Source organism: Nerophis lumbriciformis, linkage group LG14 (genome assembly GCF_033978685.3).
Source record: "Nerophis lumbriciformis linkage group LG14, RoL_Nlum_v2.1, whole genome shotgun sequence".
In the NCBI taxonomy this organism is placed as follows: domain Eukaryota; kingdom Metazoa; phylum Chordata; class Actinopteri; order Syngnathiformes; family Syngnathidae; genus Nerophis; species Nerophis lumbriciformis.
The window spans coordinates 38,667,112-38,691,323 of record NC_084561.2 but is presented as its reverse complement, the minus strand read 5'-3'; the positions used below and the strand labels follow the sequence as shown (position 1 = coordinate 38,691,323).

The 24,212-nt window shown below is 39.6% G+C and overlaps 1 protein-coding gene across 2 annotated transcripts in view; it reads left to right on the top strand.

Moving 5' to 3' along the window:
- b3galt2 (UDP-Gal:betaGlcNAc beta 1,3-galactosyltransferase, polypeptide 2) overlaps window positions 1-24,212 on the top strand; it is a 57,640-nt gene that overhangs the window by 13,929 nt on the left and 19,499 nt on the right. Inside the window, exon 1 of one of the 2 annotated variants that reach the window (XM_061975553.2) lies at window positions 4,402-4,788. The exons of the other annotated variant lie outside the window; for it this stretch is intronic. The gene's annotated coding sequence lies outside the window, so the exon portion shown is untranslated. Of the gene's footprint in view, window positions 1-4,401; window positions 4,789-24,212 lie in introns of those variants that run through there. 2 annotated transcript variants of the gene reach the window in all.

Below are 24,212 nucleotides of genomic sequence, written 5' to 3'. Positions count from 1 at the left end.
TCATCTGGCCAGGATCTTCAGCTCTCACTGGATCGGTTCGTAGCCGAGTGTGAAGCGACTGGGATGAGAATCAGCACCTCCAAGTCAGAGTCCATGGTACTCGCCCGGAAAAGGGTGGAGTGCCATCTCCGGGTTGGGGAGGAGACCTTTCCCCAAGTGGAGGAGTTCAAGTACCTCGGAGTCTTGTTCACGAGTGAGGGAAGAGTGGATTGTGAGATCGACAGGCGGATCGGTGCGGCGTCTTCAGTAATGCGAACGCCGTATCGATCCATTGTGGTATAAAAGGGGCTGAGCCGGAAGGCAAAGCTCTCAATTTACCGGTCGATCTACGTTCCCATCCTCACCTATGGTCATGAGCTTTGGGTTATGACCGAAAGGACAGGATCACGGGTACAAGCGGCCGAAATTAACTTCATCCGCTGGGTGGCGGGGAGCACCCTTAGAGATAGGGTGAGAAGCTCTGTCATTTGGAAGGAGCTCAAAATAAAGCCGCTGCTCCTCCACATCGAGAGGAGCCAGATGAGGTGTTTCGGGCATCTGGTCAGTATGCCACCCAAATGAGGTGTTTCGGGCACGTCCGACCGGTAGGAGGCCACGGGGCTACCCAGGACACATTGGGAAGACTATGTCTCCCGGCTGGCCTGGTAACGCCTCGGAATTCCCCGGGAGGAGTTGGACCAAGTGGCTGGGGAGAGGGAAGTCTGGGCTTCCCTGCTTAGGCTGCTGCCCCCGCGACCCGACCAGAAGCGGAAAAAGATGGTTGGATGGATGGATATTTATGATTGATCACAAAACTTTAAGAAGGTTGTCAGGCAAGTAAACAAGGTAGAAGTTGAACCTTCACATACTTTTAATAACCAGTTATAATACATACTAATTCAATATCCATTATAATATTATTGTATATATACATACAGTACATACATCTCGTTTGCAAATAATCATTAACTTTAGGATTTGATGCCAGCAACACGTGACAAAGAAGTTGGGAAAGGTGGCAATAAATACTGATAAAGTTGAGGAATGCTCATCAAACACTTATTTGGAACCTCCCACAGGTGAACAGGCAAATTGGGAACAGGTGGGTGCCATGATTGGGTATAAAAGTAGATTCCATGAAATGCTCAGTCATTCACAAACAAGGATGGGGCGAGGGTCACCACTTTGTCAACAAATGCGTGAGCAAATTGTTGAACAGTTTAAGAAAAACCTTTCTCAACCAGCTATTGCAAGGAATTTGGGGATTTCACCATCTATGGTCCATAATATCATCAAAGGGTTCAGAGAATCTGGAGAAATCACTGCACGTAAGCAGCAAAGCCTGTGACCTTCGATCCCTCAGGCTGTACTGCATCAACAAGCAACATCAGTGTGTAAAGGATATCACCACATGGGCTCAGGAACACTTCAGAAACCCACTGTCAGTAACTACAGTTGGTCGCTACATCTGTAAGTGCAAGTTAAAACTCTCCTATGCAAGGCGAAAACCGTTTATCAGAATCAGAATCAGAATCAGCTTTATTGTCATTACGCAAGGTAACGAGATTGAGGCCATTCCATACAGTGCGATGTGTGCATGCTAGAAAAACAATGTGCAAATATATAAACATTTTAAAAATGTAGAAGTGCAATGAATATGGTGTGAAATGAATATATACATGAAAAAAACAAAACAAAAACAGGGTGGTTGGTGGAATGGGTTATTTCACCGAAGAGAAGGCAGTTATGAGGGACAATGGGGCAGTCCGTTCAGGATGGTTATGGCCCTGGGGAAGAAGCTGTTCTTTAGCCTGTTTGTTTTGGTTTTAATGCACCTGTAGCGCTTCCCAGAGGGCAGCAGGTGGAACAGGTCAGAGCCAAGGTGGGTGCTGTCTTTGATGATGGCACTGGCTCTGTTGAGGCAGCGGGAGGTGTAGATGTCCGTCAGACACCCAGAAACGCTGTCGGCTTCGCTGGGCCTGAACTCATCTAAGATGGACTGATACAAAGTGGAAAAGTGTTCTGTGGTCTGATGAGTCCACATTTCAAATTGTTTTTGGAAACTGTGGACGTCGTGGCCTCCGGACCAAAGAGGAAAAGAACCATCCAGATTGTTATAGGCGCAAAGTTGAAAAGCCAGTATCTGTGATGGTATGGGGGTGTATTAGTGCCCAAGACATGGGTAACTTACACATCTGTGAAGGCGCCATTAATGCTGAAAGGTACATACAGGTTTTGGAGCAACATATGTTGCCATCCAAGCAACGTTACCATGGACGCCCCTGCTTATTTCAGCAAGACAATGCCAAGCCACGTGTTACATCAACATGGTTTCATAGTAAAAGAGTGCGGGTACTAGACTGGCCTGCCTGTAGTCCAGACCTGTCTCCCATTGAAAATGTGTGGTGCATTATGAAACCTAAAATACCTCAACGGAGACCCCCGGACTGTTGAACAACTTAAGCTGTACATCAAGCAAGAATGGGAAAGAATTCCACCTGAGACGCTTCAAAAATGTGTCTCCTCAGTTCCCAAACGTTTACTCAGTGTTGTTAAAAGGAAAGGCCATGTAACACAGTGGTGAACATGCCCTTTCCCAACTACTTTGGCATGTGTTGCAGCCATGAAATTCTAAGTTAATTGTTATTTGCAAAAAAAAATAAAAGTTTGAGTTTGAACATCAAATATCTTGTCTTTGTAGTGCATTCAATTGAATATGGGTTGAAAAGGATTTGCAAATCATTGTATTCCGTTTATATTTACATTTAACACAATTTCCCAACTCATGGAAACGGGGTTTGTAATTAGATGAGGTCTGTGATATACTTTATGGCCAATCCATTCAAAGCTTTTAAAAAACAAACATTAAAATGTTAAAGTCCATTCTAAAATGAACAGGAAGCCAATGCAGGAGCATTTTATGGTTGCTGTAAAAATTGTGCCGCATGGTTGGTTAAAGTGCATTTTGACTTATTCCAGCGCAAAGTGCATTACAGTATTCGAGACGTGATGCGATAAAAGTTTGCATGTCCTGTTCAAATTATTCAAGAGATAGATAAGATTTGATCTTTGATGACAGCTGAAGATGATAAAACTTGATTTGTTTGTCTAACTTCAAACGTCTTTAAGACATACAGAGCTCTTAAGAAAATCCAAGTGTAAGTAAGAGTCCCTACTGCATAGCAACACAACTTCACTTTTCTCAATCAATCGATCAATCAAAGTATTTATATAGTCCTTAATCACAAGTGTCTCAAAGGGCTGCACAAGCCACGACAATACTGATACACTATATTGCCAAAAGTATTTGGCCACCTATCCAAATGATCAGAATCAGGTGTCCTAATCACTTGGCCCGGCCACAGGTGTATTAAATCAAGCACTTAGGCATGGAGACTGTTTCTACAAACATTTGTGAAAGAATGGGCCGCTTTCAGTGATTTCCAGCGTGGAACTGTCATAGGATGCCACCTGTGCAACAAATCCAGTCGTGAAATTTTGTCGCTCATATATATTCCAAAGTCAACTGCCGGCTTTATTATAAGAAAATGGAAGAGTTTGGGAACAACAGCAACTCAGCCACGAAGTGGTAGGCCACAGGGAGGGTTCAGTGGATGCTGAAGCGCATAGTGCAAAGAGGTCGCCGACTTTCTGCACAGTCAGTTGCTACAGAACTCCAAACTTCATGTGACCTTTCAATTAGCCCACATACAGTACGCAGAGAGCTTCATGGAATGGGTTTCCATGGCCGAGCAGTTGCATCTAAGCCATACATCACCAAGTCCAATGCAAAGTGTGGGATGCAGTGGTGTAAAGCACAACACCACTGGACTCTAGAGCAGTGGAGACGTGTTCTCTGGAGTGATGAATCACGCTTTTCCAATCTGATGGACGAGTCTGGGTTTGAAGGTTGCCAGGAGAAAGGTACATTTCGGGCTGCATAGTGCCGAGTGTGAAATTTGGTGGAGGAGGAATTATGGTGTGGGGTTGTTTTTCAGGAGTTGGGCTTGGCCCCTTAGTTCCAGTGAAAGGAACTTTGAATGCTCCAGGATACTAAAATATTTTTGGGAAAAATCCATGCTCCCTACTTTGTGGGAACAGTTTGGGAACAGTTTGGAGCGGGTCCCTTCGTCTTCCAACACGACTGTGCACCAGTGCACAAAGCAAGGTCCATAAAGACATGGATGACAGAGTCCGGTGTTGATGAACTTGACTGGCCTGCACAGAGTCCTGACCTGAACCCGATAGAACACCTGTGGGATGAATTAGAACGGAGACTGAGAGCCAGGCCTTCTCCAACAACATCAGTGTGTGACCTCACCAATGCGCTTTTGGAAGAATGGTGGAAAATTCCTATAAACACACTCCGCAACCTTGTGGACAGCTTTCCCAGAAGAGTTGCAAAAGGTGGACCCACATCGTATTGAACCCTCTGTTGTGTTTTATCATTCCCCTGTCTTTTCCTTTATTGTGATGTCTGTTTTCTTCAGTTCATTAGTCCTTGGCGAGGGGCGGACACTAAGGCACACCTGCAATCAATTTAAACCTGAGAGTATTCAAGCTCGTCACTGACAGCTTGGCCTTGCCGGTTAGTGTCTCCTGAACCTCTCACGTTCATGCGCCTGCTTCACCTCGCCAGTCCTGGTACGTTGTCTCTCCTTAGTCCTGTAATCCCTAACCTCTTTGTGTTTGCTTCCTAGCCTCCCTGAGGTAAAGAGGATTCTGTGTTGGACTTTTTGCTGTGCTCAGTGCGCCCTGGCCTTTTCCCCTGCCGACCACTCAGTAACCTGTTTTTGTCTATAATTCATGGTATGCTTCTGCCCCATCGCCTTTTGTTACACCTTTTGGACTGATAAAAATGTTTCCATTTTTGTAATTCAACCGTGCCTCCCACGGCAGCACGGTGGAAGAGGGGTTAGTGCGTCTGCCTCACAATACGAAGGTCCTGAGTAGTCCTGAGTTCAATCCCGGGCTCGAGATCTTTCTGTGTGGAGTTTGCATGTTCTCCCCGTGACTGCGTGGGTTCCCTCCGGGTACTCCGGCTTCCTCCCACCTCCAAAGACATGCACCTGGGGATAGGTTGATTGGCAACACTAAATTGGCCCTAGTGTGTGAATGTGAGTGTGAATGTTGTCTGTCTATCTGTGTTGGCCCAGGGTGTACCCCGCCTTCCGCCCGATTGTAGCTGAAATAGGCTCCAACGCCCCCCGCGACCCCGAAGGGAATAAGCGGTAGAAAATGGATGGATGGAACCTTGCCTCCCGTCTCTGCATCCTGAGGCCAACACCTTGATCAGTTCATAGTTAGGAACTTCAAGTTCGTATTTAAGTCAAGGCAGGTGGCCAATTACTTTTGGCAATATATTGTTTATTTGCAAGGCTGTTCTCAGGAAGGATACTTAAGAGAAACTAGATCTTGTGAGACGAGGTCGGCCAACACCGGAAGCTATAGTTTGCCCGCCACTTTCACACGAATCAACCGACTACGACCAACTACCGACTACTTGACTGGCCTGCACAGAGTCCTGACCTGAACCCGATAGAACACCTTTGGGATGAATTAGAACGGAGACTGAGAGCCAGGCCTTCTCCACAATGTGCTTTTGGAAGAATAGTGGAAAATTCCTATAAACACACTCCGCAACCTTGTGGACAGCCTTCCCAGAAGAGTTGAAGCTGTAATAGCTGCAAAAGGTGGACCGACATCATATTGAACCCTATGGGTTAGGAATGGGATGGCACTTCAAGTTCATATGTGAGTCAAAACAGGTGGCCAAATACTTTTGGCAATATAGTGTAAGTAGCCAATAAGTCAATTCTGAGGGGTGGTAAGGGTCTATCATTAGTGCAACATCTGGATACTGACAGTGCACTACATTTTCCCATACTCAGCATTAGCTGTTGTTTTTATTTCCAGTGTGTTTTGCGTTACTTTCAGTAAGTACGCAATGAAGGTATTTAACAGGTTGTGAATACTTGAACATTGTGTGACCTACGGTTACACTTGTCAAAGGGCTGCAAGGCCGTCTGAGAACTATTCTATTTTTGGCTCCAGTGTTTACACACTCATGTACTCCTCTCGTCCGTCACAAAGATTCCTCATGGCAAGAAATGAAAACCTGCAGGTTTCACTACAAGCCCTGCGAGAGCACGCTCGGTTGCACATCACGCCTGACGTCAAAACAAACGGCCGCGCAAAAGAACGACTTCATTGTGAAGCTTTCACAACTCTGCAAAAGGTGTATATATTAGTCCGACTTTGTAGCCGCATGGAGCGCCTTTGTTGTATTTCTGGGTTGCATTCAGAAAATGTGTAGTAGTACCGTATTGTCCGGGTTATAAAGTGCACCGGCCTTTAAGCCGCAAGCGTTTTAGAAGAAAACTTTTTTGTTTGTTTACATATATTAGTGTGAATGTGAGTGTGAATGTTGTCCGTCTATCTGTGTTGGCCCTGTGATGAGGTGGCGACTTGTCCAGGGTGTACCCCGCCTTCCGCTCGAATGCAGCTGAGATAGGTTCCAGCACCCCCTGCGACCCCAAAAGGGACAAGCTTTAGAAAGTGGATGGATGGATGGATATATTAGCCGCAGGTATAAACCGATGCAAAATATATTGTAAATGTTTCTTTACATCACTCAATTGTTTCCAAACATTGTCTGTAACACGGCAGTAAAACGGCTGATCAAACAAAACATAAGTCATCCTCATGGACCCGTTCGCTGTGGAAACTCGCTCTCCAATCAGCTAAACAGACCCAGCAACTTTACTCTGACGTTTTGGTGAATTTACAAAACTGAAAAAAAATACAAAAAGAATCAGATCAGAATCTAGAATCAGAAATACTTAAATATTATGTTGGATCCACTATGGACTGGACTCTCACAATATTATGTCAGACCCACTCGACATCCATTGCATTCGGTCTCCCCTAGAGGGGGGGGGGTTACCCACATATGCGGTCCTCTCCAAGGTTTCTCATAGTCATTCACATCGACGTCCCACTGGGGTGACATTATCCTTGCCCTTATGTGGGCTTTGTACCGAGGATGTCGTTGTGGCTTGTGCAGCCCTTTGAGACACTTGTGATTTAGGGCTATATGAATAAACATTGATTGATTGATTGATTGATTGAATAATACCAGAGGGGACATTAAAGATTTTCTAGTACAATCCCATTCAAGAGCAGACAAACAACACAGGGAGACAGAACAGGATCGCTGACGGGTCTGCCAACTTCCGGCAGCCCTTACAAAAAAGGTGAGAAACAGGTAAGCGCTTGGGAGGGGAGGGGGTCTTCAGTAATGCGGACGCTGTATCGATCCATTGTGGTGAAGAAGGAGCTGAGCCGGAAGGCAAAGCTCTCAATTTACCGGTCGATCTACGTTCCCATCCTCACCTACGGTCATGAGCTTTGGGTTACGACCGAAAGGACAAGGTCACGGGTACAAGCGGCCGAAATGAGTTTCCTCCGCCGGGTGGCGGGGCTCTCCCTTAGAGATAGGGTGAGAAGCTCTGTCATCCGGGAGGAGCTCAAAGTAAAGCCGTTGCTCCTCCACATCGAGAGGAGCCAGATGAGGATGTCACCCGAACACCTCCCGAGGGAGGCGTTTAGGGCACGTCCGACCGGTAGGAGGTCACGGGGAAGACCCAGGACACGTTGGGTAGGCTATGTCTCCCGACTGGCCTGGGAACGCCTCGGGATCCCCCGGGAAGAGCTGGACGAAGTGGCTGGGGAGAGGGAAGTCCGGGCTTCTCTGCTTAGGCTGCTGCCCCCGCGACCCGACCTCTGATAAGTGGAAGAAGGTGGATGGATGGATGGAGGTTCAGACACGGCAGCAATAATTAGAATTTATGGTGTTAGTTTTATGTGACTTTAAACAAAAATAAATATATGGCTTATTTTGATGTCTTGTGGAGTATTTAAATATATTCACAGTGACAGAACAAATTTGTATGACATAAATAGGAATATGACAAAAATCCAAACAAATGTGTATAATGAAGGCAATGTTTTGGTGTTAAATATAGCAGTCAGCATTTTACATTTGCTCAAGGTTATGCTTTGGTTACTAAGGTCGTTTTTAAAATACCAGAATCATTCGAGCGAATTTAAATAATATATTATAAAGGTGGGGTGCATAATTCAAGGAATAACCAATTATATAGAATGCATCAAGGAATGTTGAGTCCACTTATATAGGTCCAAGTGGAACAGTGACACATCAGATCAAGCAGATGGTGCAGACAGTGAAATAAGCTTGCGTGTGTAGCACTTTGCACCCACTTTGTCATATGCATTCACTGCCACCTCCATGAGGCTACTACAACACTGCTGCCCGATGAGTCATGCTTTTGAAAGTCAGACTAATATGTTAAGGTTTATTTAGCCTTGGTCAAAGGTCTGTACTCTTCTCAGACCTATTTTATAACAATATTAAAATGTTGTTGAAATGATTTGTGTTAATTTTGCATTGTTAATGCATTTATTTCCTCAAATTGGTTTACATGTGTCAGGTTCATACACTGATGACATCTATTAAACAAGACAAGAAGCAAAGAATTAAACAGACATAATTAAATTTGGCTTAATTGAGGAGAGCGCGTCTGGGCTGTACTCTTGCACAGTCTCCATCACGCTCTGACGAAAGATTGTACGTCTCCTCTTTTATTTGGACTTTCCCTGATTACATGGCAACAGCCGTTTCTAAGGGACGGGGGTCGTAAACAGCCATCGCCTTTGATTACAAAACAGTTCAAAAGAAAAGGTCGTAAAACAGTTAAAAAAAGAGGTCCCTGTAGGGGAGCCAGGTCTTGCTTCCTCTTTGCTTTGTAGTTCTTGGGTCAAAACAATATATTTATGTTGATTACAATACATAAAAGAAACAGAACACCTTCATGTTGCTTCCCATCCTACACAGTGGAGTTTTACAAGCCTTCTTCTTGGTAGGTTTAAAGACAGCTTTTGTCCTCTCGCCGGGAACTCATTGAAACACAAAGTTTTGTGATAACTTAGATACAATTATTCTGACAACATGAATATAAATATAAATTATTTTAACAGTAATTTAAATGGAAGAGTTTGGGAACAACAGCAACTCAGCCACGAAGTGGTAGGCCACATAAACTGACAGAGAGGGGTCAGCGGATGCTGAAGCGCACAGTGCAAAGAGGTCGCCCACTTTCTGCACAGTCAGTTGCTACAGAGCTCCAAACGTCATGTGACCTTCCAATTAGCCCACATACAGTACGCAGAGAGCTTCATGGAATGGGTTTCCATGGCCGAGCAGTTGCATCTAAGCCATACATCACCAAGTCCAATGCAAAGCGTGGGATGCAGTGGTGTAAAGCACGTCGCCACTGGACTCTAGAGCAGTGGAGACGTGTTCTCTGGAGTGATGAATCACGCTTTTCCATCTGGCAATCTGATGGACCAGTCTGGATTTGGAGGTTGCCAGGGGAACGCTACATTTCGGACTGCTTTGGTGGAGGAGGAATTATGGTGTGGGGTTGTTTTTCCGGAGTTGGGCTTGGCCCCTTAGTTCCAGTGAAAGGAACTTTGAATGCTCCAGGATACCAAAACATTTTGGACAATTCCATGCACCCAACCTTGTGGGAACAGCTTCCAACATGACTGTGCACCAGTGCACAAAGCAAGGTCCATAAAGACATGGATGACAGAGTCTGGTGTGGATGAACTTGACTGGCCTGCACAGAGTCCTGACCTGAACCCGATAGTACACCATTGGGATGAATTAGAACGGAGACTGAGAGCCAGGCCTTTTCCAACAACATCAGTGTGTGACCTCACCAATACGCTTTTGGAAGAATGGTGGAAAATTCCTATAAACACACTCCGCAACCTTGTGGACAGCCTTCCCAGAAGAGTTGAAGCTGTAATAGCTTCAAAAAGTGGACCGACATCATATTGAACCCTATGGGTTAGGAATGGAATGGCACTTCAAGTTCATATTGTTAAATCCTTTGGCAATATAGTGTATGTCCATCGATTCATGCATCGGCGAATCAATCATTTACCCCACCTCTAGTACCTCACCTCTCGCTAGGGCTGGGCAATCACTCGAAAAATATTCAGAACCGACTTTGAAAGATTCTAAGCGATGTAAAACTGCCGTGTCGAGGTTTTTAAGCCTCTAGTTTTGATTAGTACTAACTTAACTAATTGGTTTGAAAATAAGACATCTAAGTAGGTTGTGAAATGTAATTGAGATGAATATGCAGTAACAGTTTAATATGTACTAGCAAACAGTAGAGAGTGGATGTCTGGTATTGTCAAAAATGCAATTTTAAAAAATCACTCACATCCACTGTTGACTGTGTGGGTGGTTGGATATGTGTTTGGGCCTCTGTTTGACGTAGGTATCAGCCAATGTTCCCTTTAATTTTTCATGTGTGTGAGCAAACGCAAAAACTCCCTGAGCATTCAGTGGAGCCCATGTGAGCAACATCCGACGTACAAGTTCTCCATCCATCAATCCATTTTCTACACCCTGGACAAGTCCCCACCTCATCGCAGGGCCAACACAGATAGACAGACAACATTCTCTTATTATTATAATCAAATAATAGGTTATTTTCTAATATAAGTGTTCAGGCCCACTTACAATGACAATAACAACAAATATTGTTTTTCATGAACTGTGTTCTTGTATTGTTTGTCTGGGTGGAGGTCCTGCTTTGGAAATAATGTGTACCCCTTTCAGACATTGCATTTAGTTCCCATTAAAACATTCACATGTTGCACAATGAGATGTAAGCAGGGGATCATGTGTACATTCCTGCAACTGTTTGTAAAAAATATATTTTATTAGTATTTATTTAATATACTAACAGCAATTCATGATTAATATTTATAAATTAAAGGGGAACATTATCACAATTTCAGAAGGGTTAAAACCATTAAAAATCAGTTCCCACTGGCTTATTTTGTTTTTCGAAGTTTTTTTCAAAATTTTACCCATCACGCAATATCCCTAAAAAAAAGCTTCAAAGTGCCTGATTTTAACCATCGTTATATACACCCGTCCATTTTCCTGTGACGTCACATAGTGATGCCAACACAAACAAACACGGCGAATAGAACAGCAAGATATAGCTACATAAACTCGGATTCAGACTCGGATTTCAGCGGCTTAAGCGATTCAACAGATTACGCATGTATTGAAACGGATGGTTGTAGTGTGGAGGCAGGTAGCGAAAACGAAATTGAAGAAGAAACTGAAGCTATTGAGCCACATCGGTTTGAACCGTATGCAAGCGAAACCGACGAAAACGACACGGGAGAAAGCGAGGACGAATTCGGCGATCGCCTTCTAACCAACGATTGGTATGTGTTTGTTTGGCATTAAAGGAAACTATCAACTATGAACTAGGTTTACAGCATATGAAATACATTTGGCAACAACATGCACTTTGAGAGTGCAGACAACCCATTTCAGGCGCACTAAGAACCTATATTTTTCCACGATTTCAGCGCTCAGGTTAACCATACCTAAATAGACACAAAATACTGCATTACACAAGACTACCCGAATGTACTCGAATGATTGAAAAAAAAAATGTTTTTAAGCTAAATTACTGGTAAACACAGTTTATGTATAATCATTTACGTAAAACCGTGAGTAATGAATAAAGTTTTCATCAATTAATATATTCTGTAGACATACCCTCATCCGCTCTCTTTTCCTGAAAGCTGATCTGCCCAGTTTTGGAGTTGATGTCAGCATCTGCTTTGAGTGTCGCAGTATATCCACACATTCTTGCCATCTCTGTCGTAGCATAGCTTTCGTCGGTAAAGTGTGCGGAACAAACGACTGACCATTTCGTCGGCTTTCCCCACAGCCTCGTGTTTTGAACAAATTTCGTCCAATTTCTTGCCACTTTCGCATCTTTTGGCCACTGGTGCAACTTGAATCCGTCCCTGTTCGTGTTGTTACACCCTCCGACAACACACCGACGAAAGTGAGAAAATGGCTGATTGCTTCCCGATGTGACGTCACGTTGACGTCATCGCTCCGAGAGCGAATAATAGAAAGGCGTTCAATTCGCCAAAATTCACCCATTTAGAGTTCGGAAATCCATCCATCCATCCATCCATCCATCCATCCATTTTCTACCGCTTATTCCCTTCGGGGTCGCGGGGGGCGCTGGAGCCTATCTCAGCTACAATCGGGCGGAAGGCGGGGTACAGTCTGGACAAGTCGCCACCTCATCGCAGGGCCAACACAGATAGACAGACAACATTCACACTAGAGATGCGCGGATAGGCAATTATTTCATCCGCAACCGCATCAGAAAGTCGTCAACCATCCGCAATCCACCCGATCTAACATTTGATCAGAACTGCATCCGCCCGCCATCCGCCCGCCATCCGCCCGCACCCGCCCGTTGTTATATATCTAATATAGACGATGCAAGGCATTAGTGAGGTTATAAAGCTTTTGCCTGTTAAAGAAAGGAGACTGATCCAATGCAGTACAGACATTCGCGTGCCACGCTGTCACGACCCAAACGCACACCAGTGCGCAATCATATGGGAGCCGCGCTGAGCGCACCTCCAAGCGCGTCTCGCTGCCGGCGACGGCCGGGTATGGGCCCAACGCTCCAGCGCCATCCATTTTCAGGGCTAGTTGATTCGGCAGGTGGGTTGTTACACACTCCTTAGCGGGTTCCGACGTCCATGGCCACCGTCCTAGCTGCTGTCTATATCAACCAGGGTGAGCCCCACCCCTTTCGTGAGCGCACTGCGCGCGGAGTGACCCCTGTTACGCGCCCACGGCAACAGGGGTGGCGGGCAGGTAAGCTGTGCGGGTGGAGCGCGCGGAGTGACCCCTGTTACGAGCCCCCGGCCACGGGGGTGGCGGGCAGGTAAGCTGCTTACCTGCTGCGCGTGACGCCGGCCGCGGCGAAGGCGGACGAGGCGGGGTGTCGGTGCGGTGGGCGCGGTGGTGACCCTGGACGTGCGTCGGGCCCTTCTCGCGGATCGCCTCAGCTACAGCTCCCGGTGGGGCCCTCTCGGGGGAAGGGGCCTCGGTCCCGGACCCCGGCGAGGCGTCGGGGGCCTTCTCCGCTCCGTAAAAGTGTCCATCTCTTTTTTTTTTTTTTTCTGTTGTGGCATATGCAGCAGGTGCCTGCTCGTTTTTCGTATGTGGGTAACAACATTTAACTATGTATATATATTTCCGAATTGGTTTAACTGCCACCCGCCTGAATCTATTTAAAATCTAATTTTTTTTATTTCAAACGCCCGACCCGACCCGACCCGACCCGCGGATAAAATCTAATTTTTTTAAATTTCATCCGCCCGATCCGCGGATAATCCGCGGACTCCGCGGTTGTGCCCGCAAACCGCGCATCTCTAATTCACACTCACATTCACACACTAGGGCCAATTTAGTGTTGCCAATCAACCTATCCCCAGGTGCATGTCTTTGGAGGTGGGAGGAAGCCGGAGTACCCGGAGGGAACCCACGCAGTCACGGGGAGGACATGCAAACTCCACACAGAAAGATCCCGAGGCCGGGATTGAACTCACGACTACTCAGTACCTTCGTATTGTGAGGCAGACGCACTAACCCTTCTTCCACCGTGCTGCCCAGTTCGGAAATCGGTTAAAAAAATATATGGTCTTTTTTCTGCAACATCAAGGTATATATTGACGCTTACATAGGTCTGGTGATAATGTTCCCCTTTAAGATTCCTAATAAATGACACTAGAATAAGCACACATTTGAATGGTAAATCATAGTGTAACGACCTGGAATGACACTTTATGTGTGGTGTTGGAGTTGACTGACTTTTTGTGTGGCTGTAAACGCATCACTGGCTAAGTGCCATATGTGCATGTGTTGGCGCAAGTGAGAAAGAGCGAGCGGCTGCTGTTGATATAACAAAGTTGCTTTTGGTCTGGTTTGTAAAGCAGAAAATGACCACTTTTGCTAGATATCATTTTTTTCACTAATGTTTTGGTGATGTGTTTATGGCCGACAATAAAGAGTTTTGCTCAGTAAAGTGATGGATGGAATTCATGTCCTCAAAGCGTCTCGACAGACGTTACAATATTTGGACAATGATGACGAAAACTGTTTTCTCTGTCGTGTCCGTGTGTCGAAAATTGTTATGCGCTTATTTTTTAGTTTGATTTTGTGCATAGAGGACGCTTGAGCAGTGCACAATTGCACAGGCGCGCACCTTAGAGGGAACATTGGTATCAGCGTACGTGTGTATTTGTGAGTGTACCTTTCCGGATGTGCGTACTCCTTCAAAGCTCAAGCAGCTTGATGTTCATTTAGCTGACAGCAGAAATATATCAACCCTCCGAATACGCTTTCTTACGTAATGTTTGTTAACCTTTACAACAAAGGCGGTCCTAACCCCTCTCATTCTTCTGTGATTTCATGCACCGAGTGCACTCAGTCGCCTGGATAGGTTAACTTGTTTTCTTGCAAGTTGTCGTGATAAATCCGCAAACAGTGAAAAATTTAAAAAAAGGATGTTTAAAAAAAAAGAAAAGAAAAAAAAAAGCTGGCTCCACACAGTCTAAAAGGAAGACGAACAGGAAACATGTTTGCTGTCAACAAAATACCACACAAACACCTCATAGTGTGTGTGTGTGTGTGTGTGTGTGTGTGTGTGTGTGGGTGTGTTCTTGTATTTCCCTTCTTGAGACATGAAGAAGGAAAAGTACCTTCCATATGAGGAGGTGTGAACAAGTGATGACATAAATCATGGTCCCAATACAGAAAACTATTGCATCTAATAGAGAATGTCTCATTTGCACCCCTGGTGGTGAAATCTATCAAAATGAGGGATTTTTCAAATTGACTGTGTGTCGCTTTTAAAAGTGCTCCCCCCTCTGGTCAACATATGAAATAACAAGTGTGTGTCAGAAATTGAAATGCGCCTCCTTTGGCCAAAATTATTAATGAAAATAAGATAAATATGTATATAGAGACATACGGTAATAATTTGAAGCAAATAAGGAAGATTCAAAAACAATTACAAGCAAAAAATAAATAAATACAAATAAAACCAGTCTTTTTCTCACAATGTATGGAATTTTTTCTTATAAAATTGGGAACAATTTCTAATATTCTTTCTGTAATATTGCAATATTTTCTCGTAAAATTATTACTTTTTTTATGTAAAATTATTACTTTTTAACGCAAAATGGTGACAACTGTCATATAAAATGCTGACTTTTATCACAATTTTGCCAATTTTGTTGTTGTTTTTGTAAAATAGTGAAAAAAATCCGATTATTATTATAATATTGCCAAAATATTTATGTTTTCTTATGAAATCGTGACTTTTGTCGCGTAAAATTACAACTATTTTCATAAAATTGCAAACATTTTAAGCTTTTCTTGTAAAATTGCGACTTTTATTGAGTAAAATTCCAAATTTTATCATAATATTGCACAAATGTTCAGTTTTTCTTGTAAAATGTTGACTTGCGTTGTCTTTTATTGTAATACTGCCAACATTTTAAGTTTTTCTCGAGAAACTGTGATCTTTTTCCTGTGAAATTCCAATTAATTTTTCACAACAAGCTTTTTTTATATTTGCATAGTATGTATATATTATTAATGTTGTAAATACACATCTTTATATATCTAGAAAGGGTGGTCCTAAAGAGGTAGGCATTTTTCTCAGGTCTCAAGAAGGTAACTAATACAATAATGTGTGTGTGTGTGTGTGTGTGTGTGTGTGTGTGTGTGTGTGTGTGTGTGTGTGTGTGTGTGTGTGTGTGTGTGTGTGTGTGTGTGTGTGTGTTCTTGTATTTCCACCCTTCTTGAGACATGAAGAAGGAAAAGAAGCTTCCATATGAGGAGGTGTGAACAAGTGATGACATAAATCATGGTCCCAATACAGAAAACTATTGCATCTAATAGAGAATGTCTCATTTGCACCCCTGGTGGTGATATCTATCAAAACTAGGGTGGTCCCAAAAAGGAGGGATTATTCAAATTGACTTTGTGTCGGTTTTAAAAGTGCTCCCCCTCTGGTCAACATATGAAATAACAAGTGTGTGTCAGAAATTGAAATGCGCCTCCTTTGGCCAAAATTATTAATGAAAATAAGATAAATATGTATATAGAGACATACGGTAATAATTTGAAGCAAATAAGGAAGATTAAAAAACAATTACAAGCAAAAAATAAATACAAATAAAACCAGTCTTTTTCTCACAATGTATGGAATTTTTTCTTATAAAATTGGGAACAATTTCTAATATTCTTTCTGTAATATTGCAATATTTTCTCGTAAAATTATTACTTTTTTTATGTAAAATTATTACTTTTTAACGCAAAATGGTGACAACTGTCATATAAAATGCTGACTTTTATCACAATTTTGCCAATTTTTTTGTTGTTTTTGTAAAATAGTGACATTTTTATGAGTAAAATTCCGATTATTATTATAATATTGCCAAAATATTTATGTTTTCTTATGAAATTGTGACTTTTGTCACGTAAAATTACAACTATTTTCATAAAATTGCAAACATTTTAAGCTTTTCTTGTAAAATTGAGACTTTTATTGAGTAAAATTCCAAATGTTATCATATTATTGCACAAATGTTCAGTTTTTCTTGTAAAATGTTGACTTGCGTTGACTTTTATTGTAATACTGCCAACATTTTGAGTTTTTCTCGAGAAACTGTGATCTTTTTCCTGTGAAATTCCAATTAATTTTTCACAACAAGCTTTTTTTATATTTGCATAGTATGTATATATTCTCAATGTTGTAAATACACATCTTTATTAATCCAGAAAGGGTGGTCCTAAAGAGGTGAGCAGTTTTCGGAGGTCTCAAGAAGGTAACTAATACAAGAATGTGTGTGTGTGTGTGTGTGTTTGTGTGTGTGTGTGTGTTCTTGTATTTCTACCCTTCTTGAGACACGAAGAAGGAAAATTATCTTCCATATAAGACGGTGTGAACAAGTGATGACATAAATCATGGTCCCAATACAGAAAACTATTGCATCTAATAGAGAATGTCTCATTTGCACCCCTGGTGGTGAAATCTATCAAAATGAGGGTGGTACCAAAAAGGAGGAATTATTCAAATTGACTTTGTGTCGGTTTTAAAAGTGCTCCCCCTCTGGTCAACATATGAAATAACAAGTGTGTGTCAGAAATTGAAATGCGCCTCCTTTTGGCCAAAATTATTAATGAAAATAAGATAAATATATATATATATATATATATATATATATATAGAGACATACGGTAATAATTTGAAGCAAATAAGGAAGATTAAAAAACAATTACAAGCAAAAAATAAATACAAATAAAACCAGTCTTTTTCTCACAATGTATGGAATTTTTTCTTATAAAATTGGGAACAATTTCTAATATTCTTTCTGTAATATTGCAATATTTTCTCGTAAAATTATTACTTTTTTTATGTAAATATATTACTTTTTAACGCAAAATGGTGACAACTGCCATATAAAATGCTGACTTTTATCACAATTTTGCCAATTTTTTTGTTATTGTAAAATAATGACATTTTTATGAGTAAAATTCTGATTATTATTATAATATTGCCAAAATATTTGTTTTCTTATGAAATTGTGACTTTTGTCGCGTAAAATTACAACTATTTTCATAAAATTGCAAACATTTTAAGCTTTTCTTGTAAAATTGAGACTTTTATTGAGTAAAATTCCAAATGTTATCATATTATTGCACAAATGTTCAGTTTTTCTTGTAAAATGTTGACTTGCGTTGACTTTTATTGTAATACTGCCAACATTTTGAGTTTTTCTCGAGAAACTGTGATCTTTTTCCTGTGAAATTCCAATTAATTTTTCACAACAAGCTTTTTTTATATTTGCATAGTATGTATATATTCTCAATGTTGTAAATACACATCTTTATTAATCCAGAAAAGGTGGTCCTAAAGAGGTGGGCAGTTTTCGGAGGTCTCAAGAAGGTAACTAATACAAGAATGTGTGTGTGCGTGTGTGTGTGTGTGTGTGTGTGTGTGTGTGTGTGTGTGTGTGTGTGTGTGTGTGTGTGTGTGTGTGTGTGTGTTCTTGTATTTCTACCCTTCTTGAGACACGAAGAAGGAAAATTATCTTCCATATAAGACGGTGTGAACAAGTGATGACATAAATCATGGTCCCAATACAGAAAACTATTGCATCTAATAGAGAATGTCTCATTTGCACCCCTGGTGGTGAAATCTATCAAAATGAGGGATTTTTCAAATTGACTGTGTGTCGCTTTTAAAAGTGCTCCCCCCTCTGGTCAACATATGAAATAACAAGTGTGTGTCAGAAATTGAAATGCGCCTCCTTTGGCCAAAATTATTAATGAAAATAAGATAAATATGTATATAGAGACATACGGTAATAATTTGAAGCAAATAAGGAAGATTAAAAAACAATTACAAGCAAAAAATAAATACAAATAAAACCAGTCTTTTTCTCACAATGTATGGAATTTTTTCTTATAAAATTGGGAACAATTTCTAATATTCTTTCTGTAATATTGCAATATTTTCTCGTAAAATTATTACTTTTTTTATGTAAATATATTACTTTTTAACGCAAAATGGTGACAACTGTCATATAAAATGCTGACTTTTATCACAATTTTGCCAATTTTTTTGTTGCTATTGTAAAATAGTGACATTTTTATGAGTAAAATTCCGATTATTATTATAATATTGCCAAAATATTTATGTATCCTTATGAAATTGGCACTTTTGTCGCGTAAAATTACGACTCTTTACATAAAATTGCAAACATTTCAAGCTTTTCTTGTAAAATTGCGACTGTTATTGAGTAAAATTCCAACTTTTATCATAACATTGCACAAATGTTCCGTTTTTCTAGTAAAATGTTGACTTGCGTTGAGTAAAATGACGACTTTTATTATAATACTGCCAACATTTTACGTTTTTCTCAAGAAACTGTGACCTTTTTCTTGTGAAATTCCAACTCATTTTTCACAACAAGCTTTTTTATATTTGCATAGTATGTATATATTATTAATGTTGTAAATACACATCTTTATATATCCAGAAAGGGTGGTCCTAAAGAGGTAGGCATTTTTCGGAGGTCTCAAGAAGGTAACTAATACAAGAATGTGTGTGTGTGTGTGTGTGTGTGTGTGTGTGTGTGTGTGTGTGTGTGTGTGTGTTCTTGTATTGCTACCCTTCTTGAGACACGAAGAAGGAAAATTATCTTCCATATAAGACGGTGTGAACAAGTGATGACATAAATCATGGTCCCAATACAGAAAACTATTGCATCTAATAGAGAATGTCTCATTTGCACCCCTGGTGGTGAAATCTATCAAAATGAGGGTGGTACCATTAAGGAGGGATTATTCAAATTGACTTTGTGTCGGTTTTAAAAGTGCTCCCCCTCTGGTCAACATATGAAATAACAAGTGTGTGTCAGAAATTGAAATGCGCCTCCTTTGGCCAAAATTATTAATGAAAATAAGATAAATATATATATATATATATATATATATATAGAGACATACGGTAATAATTTGAAGCAAATAAGGAAGATTAAAAAACAATTACAAGCAAAAAATAAATACAAATAAAACCAGTCTTTTTCTCACAATGTATGGAATTTTTTCTTATAAAATTGGGAACAATTTCTAATATTCTTTCTGTAATATTGCAATATTTTCTCGTAAAATTATTACTTTTTTTATGTAAATATATTACTTTTTAACGCAAAATGGTGACAACTGTCATATAAAATGCTGACTTTTATCACAATTTTGCCAATTTTTTTGTTGTTATTGTAAAATAGTGACATTTTTATGAGTAAAATTCCGATTATTATTATAATATTGCCAAAATATTTATGTTTTCTTATGAAATTGTGACTTTTGTTGCGTAAAATTACAACTATTTTCATAAAATTGCAAACATTTTAAGCTTTTCTTGTAAAATTGCGACTTTTATTGAGTAAAATTCCAAATTTTATCATAATATTGCACAAATGTTCAGTTTTTCTTGTAAAATGTTGACTTGCGTTGTCTTTTATTGTAATACTGCCAACATTTTAAGTTTTTCTCGAGAAACTGTGATCTTTTTCCTGTGAAATTCCAATTAATTTTTCACAACAAGCTTTTTTTATATTTGCATAGTATGTATATATTATTAATGTTGTAAATACACATCTTTATATATCTAGAAAGGGTGGTCCTAAAGAGGTAGGCATTTTTCTCAGGTCTCAAGAAGGTAACTAATACAAGAGTGTGTGTGTGTGTGTGTGTGTGTGTGTGTGTGTGTGTGTGTGTGTGTGTGTGTGTGTGTGTGTGTGTGTGTGTGTGTGTGTGTGTGTGTGTGTGTGTGTGTGTTCTTGTATTTCCACCCTTCTTGAGACATGAAGAAGGAAAAGAAGCTTCCATATGAGGAGGTGTGAACAAGTGATGACATAAATCATGGTCCCAATACAGAAAACTATTGCATCTAATAGAGAATATCTCATTTGCACCCCTGGTGGTGATATCTATCAAAACTAGGGTGGTCCCAAAAAGGAGGGATTATTCAAATTGACTTTGTGTCGGTTTTAAAAGTGCTCCCCCTCTGGTCAACATATGAAATAACAAGTGTGTGTCAGAAATTGAAATGCGCCTCCTTTGGCCAAAATTATTAATGAAAATAAGATAAATATGTATATAGAGACATACGGTAATAATTTGAAGCAAATAAGGAAGATTAAAAAACAATTACAAGCAAAAAATAAATACAAATAAAACCAGTCTTTTTCTCACAATGTATGGAATTTTTTCTTATAAAATTGGGAACAATTTCTAATATTCTTTCTGTAATATTGCAATATTTTCTCGTAAAATTATTACTTTTTTTATGTAAAATTATTACTTTTTAACGCAAAATGGTGACAACTGTCATATAAAATGCTGACTTTTATCACAATGTTGCCCATTTTTTTGTTGTTTTTGTAAAATAGTGACATTTTTATGAGTAAAATTCCGATTATTATTATAATATTGCCAAAATATTTATGTTTTCTTATGAAATTGTGACTTTTGTCGCGTAAAATTACAACTATTTTCATAAAATTGCAAACATTTTAAGCTTTTCTTGTAAAATTGCGACTTTTATTGAGTAAAATTCCAAGTTTTATCATAATATTGCACAAATGTTCAGTTTTTCTTGTAAAATGTTGACTTGCGTTGACTTTTATTGTAATACTGCCAACATTTTGAGTTTTTCTCGAGAAACTGTGATCTTTTTCCTGTGAAATTCCAATTAATTTTTCACAACAAGCTTTTTTTATATTTGCATAGTATGTATATATTATTAATGTTGTAAATACACAACTTTATATATCCAGAAAGGGTGGTCCTAAAGAGGTAGGCATTTTTCGGACGTCTCAAGAAGGTTATTAATACAAGAATGTATGTGTGTGTGTGTGTGTGTGTGTGTGTGTGTGTGTGTGTGTGTGTGTGTGTGTGTGTGTGTGTGTGTGTGTGTGTGTGTGTAGTTGTGTGTTCTTGTATTTCCACCCTTCTTGAGACATGAAGAAGGTAAAGTAGCTTCCATATGAGGAAGTGTGAACAAGTGATGACATAAACCATGGTCCCAATACGGAAAACCATTGCATCTATTGGAGAATGTCTCATTTGCACCCCTGGTGGTGATATCTATCAAAATGAGGGTGGTACCAAAAAGGAAGGATTTTTCAAATTGACTGTTTGTCGGTTTTTAAAGTGTTCCCCTGTCTGGTCAACATATGAAATAACAAGTGTGTGTAAAAAATCTGAAGTGTTCCGCCTCTGGCCAACATATGAAATAACAAGTGTGTGTGAGAAATTGAAATGCGCATCCTTTGGCCAAAATTAATAAAGAAAATAAGATGTATATAGAGACATACAGTAATAATTTGAAGCAAATAGGGAAGATTAAAAAACAATTACAAACAAAAAATAAATACAAATAAAACCAGTCTTTTTCTCACAATGTGTCGACTTTTTTCTTATAAAATTGGGAACAATTTCTAATATTCTTTCTGTTTCTGTAATATTGCAATATTTTCTCGTAAAATTAGTACTTTTTTATGTAAAATTAGTACTTTTTTACGTAAAATTATTAGTGGTGACAACTGTCATATAAAATTCTGACTTTTATCACAATATGACCAATTTTTTTGTTGTTCTCGTAAAATAGTGACATTTTTATGAGTAAAATTCCGATTTGTTATTATAATATTGCCAAAATGTTTACGTTTTCTTATGAAATTGGGACTGTTATTGAGTAAAATTCCAACTTTTATCATAATATTGCACAAATGTTCCGTTTTTCTAGTAAAATGTTGACTTGCGTTGAGTAAAATGACGACTTTTATTATAATACTGCCAACATTTTACGTTTTTCTCGAGAAACTGTGACCTTTTTCTTGTGAAATTACAACTCATTTTTCACAACAAGCTTTTTTATATTTGCATAGTATGTATATATTATTAATGTTGTAAATACACATCTTTATATATCCAGAAAGGGTGGTCCTAAAGAGGTAGGCATTTGTGTGTGCGTGTGTAGGTGTGTGTTGTTGTATTTCCACCCTTCTTGAGACATGAAGAAGGTAAAGTAGCTTCCATATGAGGAGGTGTGAACAAGTGATGACATAAATCATGGTCCCAATACGGAAAACCATTGCATCTATTGGAGAATGTCTCATTTGCACCCCTGGTGGTGATATCTATCAAAATGAGGGTGGTACCAAAAAGGAGGGATTTTTCAAATTGACTGTGTGTCGCTTTTAAAAGTGCTCCCCCCTCTGGCCAACATATGAAATAACAAGTGTGTGTAAAAAATTTGAAGTGTTCCGCCTCTGGCCAACATATGAATTAACAAGTGTGTGTCAGAAATTGAAATGCGCCTCCTTTGGCCAAAATTAATAAAGAAAATAAGATGTATATAGAGACATACGGTAATAATTTGAAGCAAATAGGGAAGATTAAAAAAAAATTACAAACAAAAAATAAATACAAATAAAACCTGTCTTTTTCTCACAATTTGTTGACTTTTTTCTTATAAAATTGGGAACAATTTCTAATATTCTTTCTGTTTCTGTAATACTGCAATATTTTCTCGTAAAATTAGTATTTTTTAATGTAAAATTAGTACTTTTTTACGTAAAATTATTAGTTTTTTAACGGAAAATGGTGACAACTGTCATATAAAATTCTGACTTACCACAATATGACCAATTTTTTTGTTGTTCTCGTAAAATAGTGACATTTTTATGAGTAAAATTCCCATTTGTTATTATAGTATTGCCAAAATGTTTAAGTTTTCTTATGAAATTGGGACTGTTATTGAGTAAAATTCCAACTTTTATCATAATACTGCAGAAATGTTCAGTTTTTCTTGTCAAATGTTGACTTGCGTTGAGTAAAATGACGACTTTTATTGTAACACTGTTCAAAATTTATATTTATATTATATATTTATTGTAACACTGTTCAAAATTTTATTGTAATACTGCCAACATTTTAAGTTTTTCTCGAGAAACTGTGACCTTTTTCTTGTGAAATTCCAACGTATATATTATTAATGTCGTAAATACACATCTTTATATATCTAGAAAGGGTGGTCCTAAAGAGGTAGGCATTTTTCGGAGGTCTCAAGAAGGTAACTAATACAAGAATGGTGTGTGTGTGTGTGTGTGTGTGTGTGTGTGTGTGAGGATAAGACCGTACGTAACACACCGCCGCTCCCTCTGCCTCCCCTGCGTTCTCCGCCTCTTGTCCGCCTTTGCCACAAACATCCGCCAACGACAAGGCAAAGTGGGTTTTATTTTGATCAATTATTGTATCGTTATGGTTGTTAAATTTAACAGGGCTTCCGCAGGTCATTAAAAAGCATTAACAGTCATTAAATAGATGTTGCCAAAATAAGGCCTTAAAAGGCATCAACTTTGTCGTCCGGAGGCATTAAAAAAATGATATAATTGTAGGCCTGGCCTGATAGTCAATAAGTCGATGAAAATTAACTCGATAACGTCGCCATCATCAATAAATTGCTATGTCTGTTTCTTTCCTTTGGCTCTGGCTTTCAAACTTCGATACAATGCATCAACGGAGTGAGCCTCTTGTCAGTCATCCACAATCTTTGTTAGGGTACACACTACTGTTGTAACGATACCAAAATGTTGGTACCGGTACTAAAATTATTTTGATACTTTTCGGTACTTTTCTAAATAAA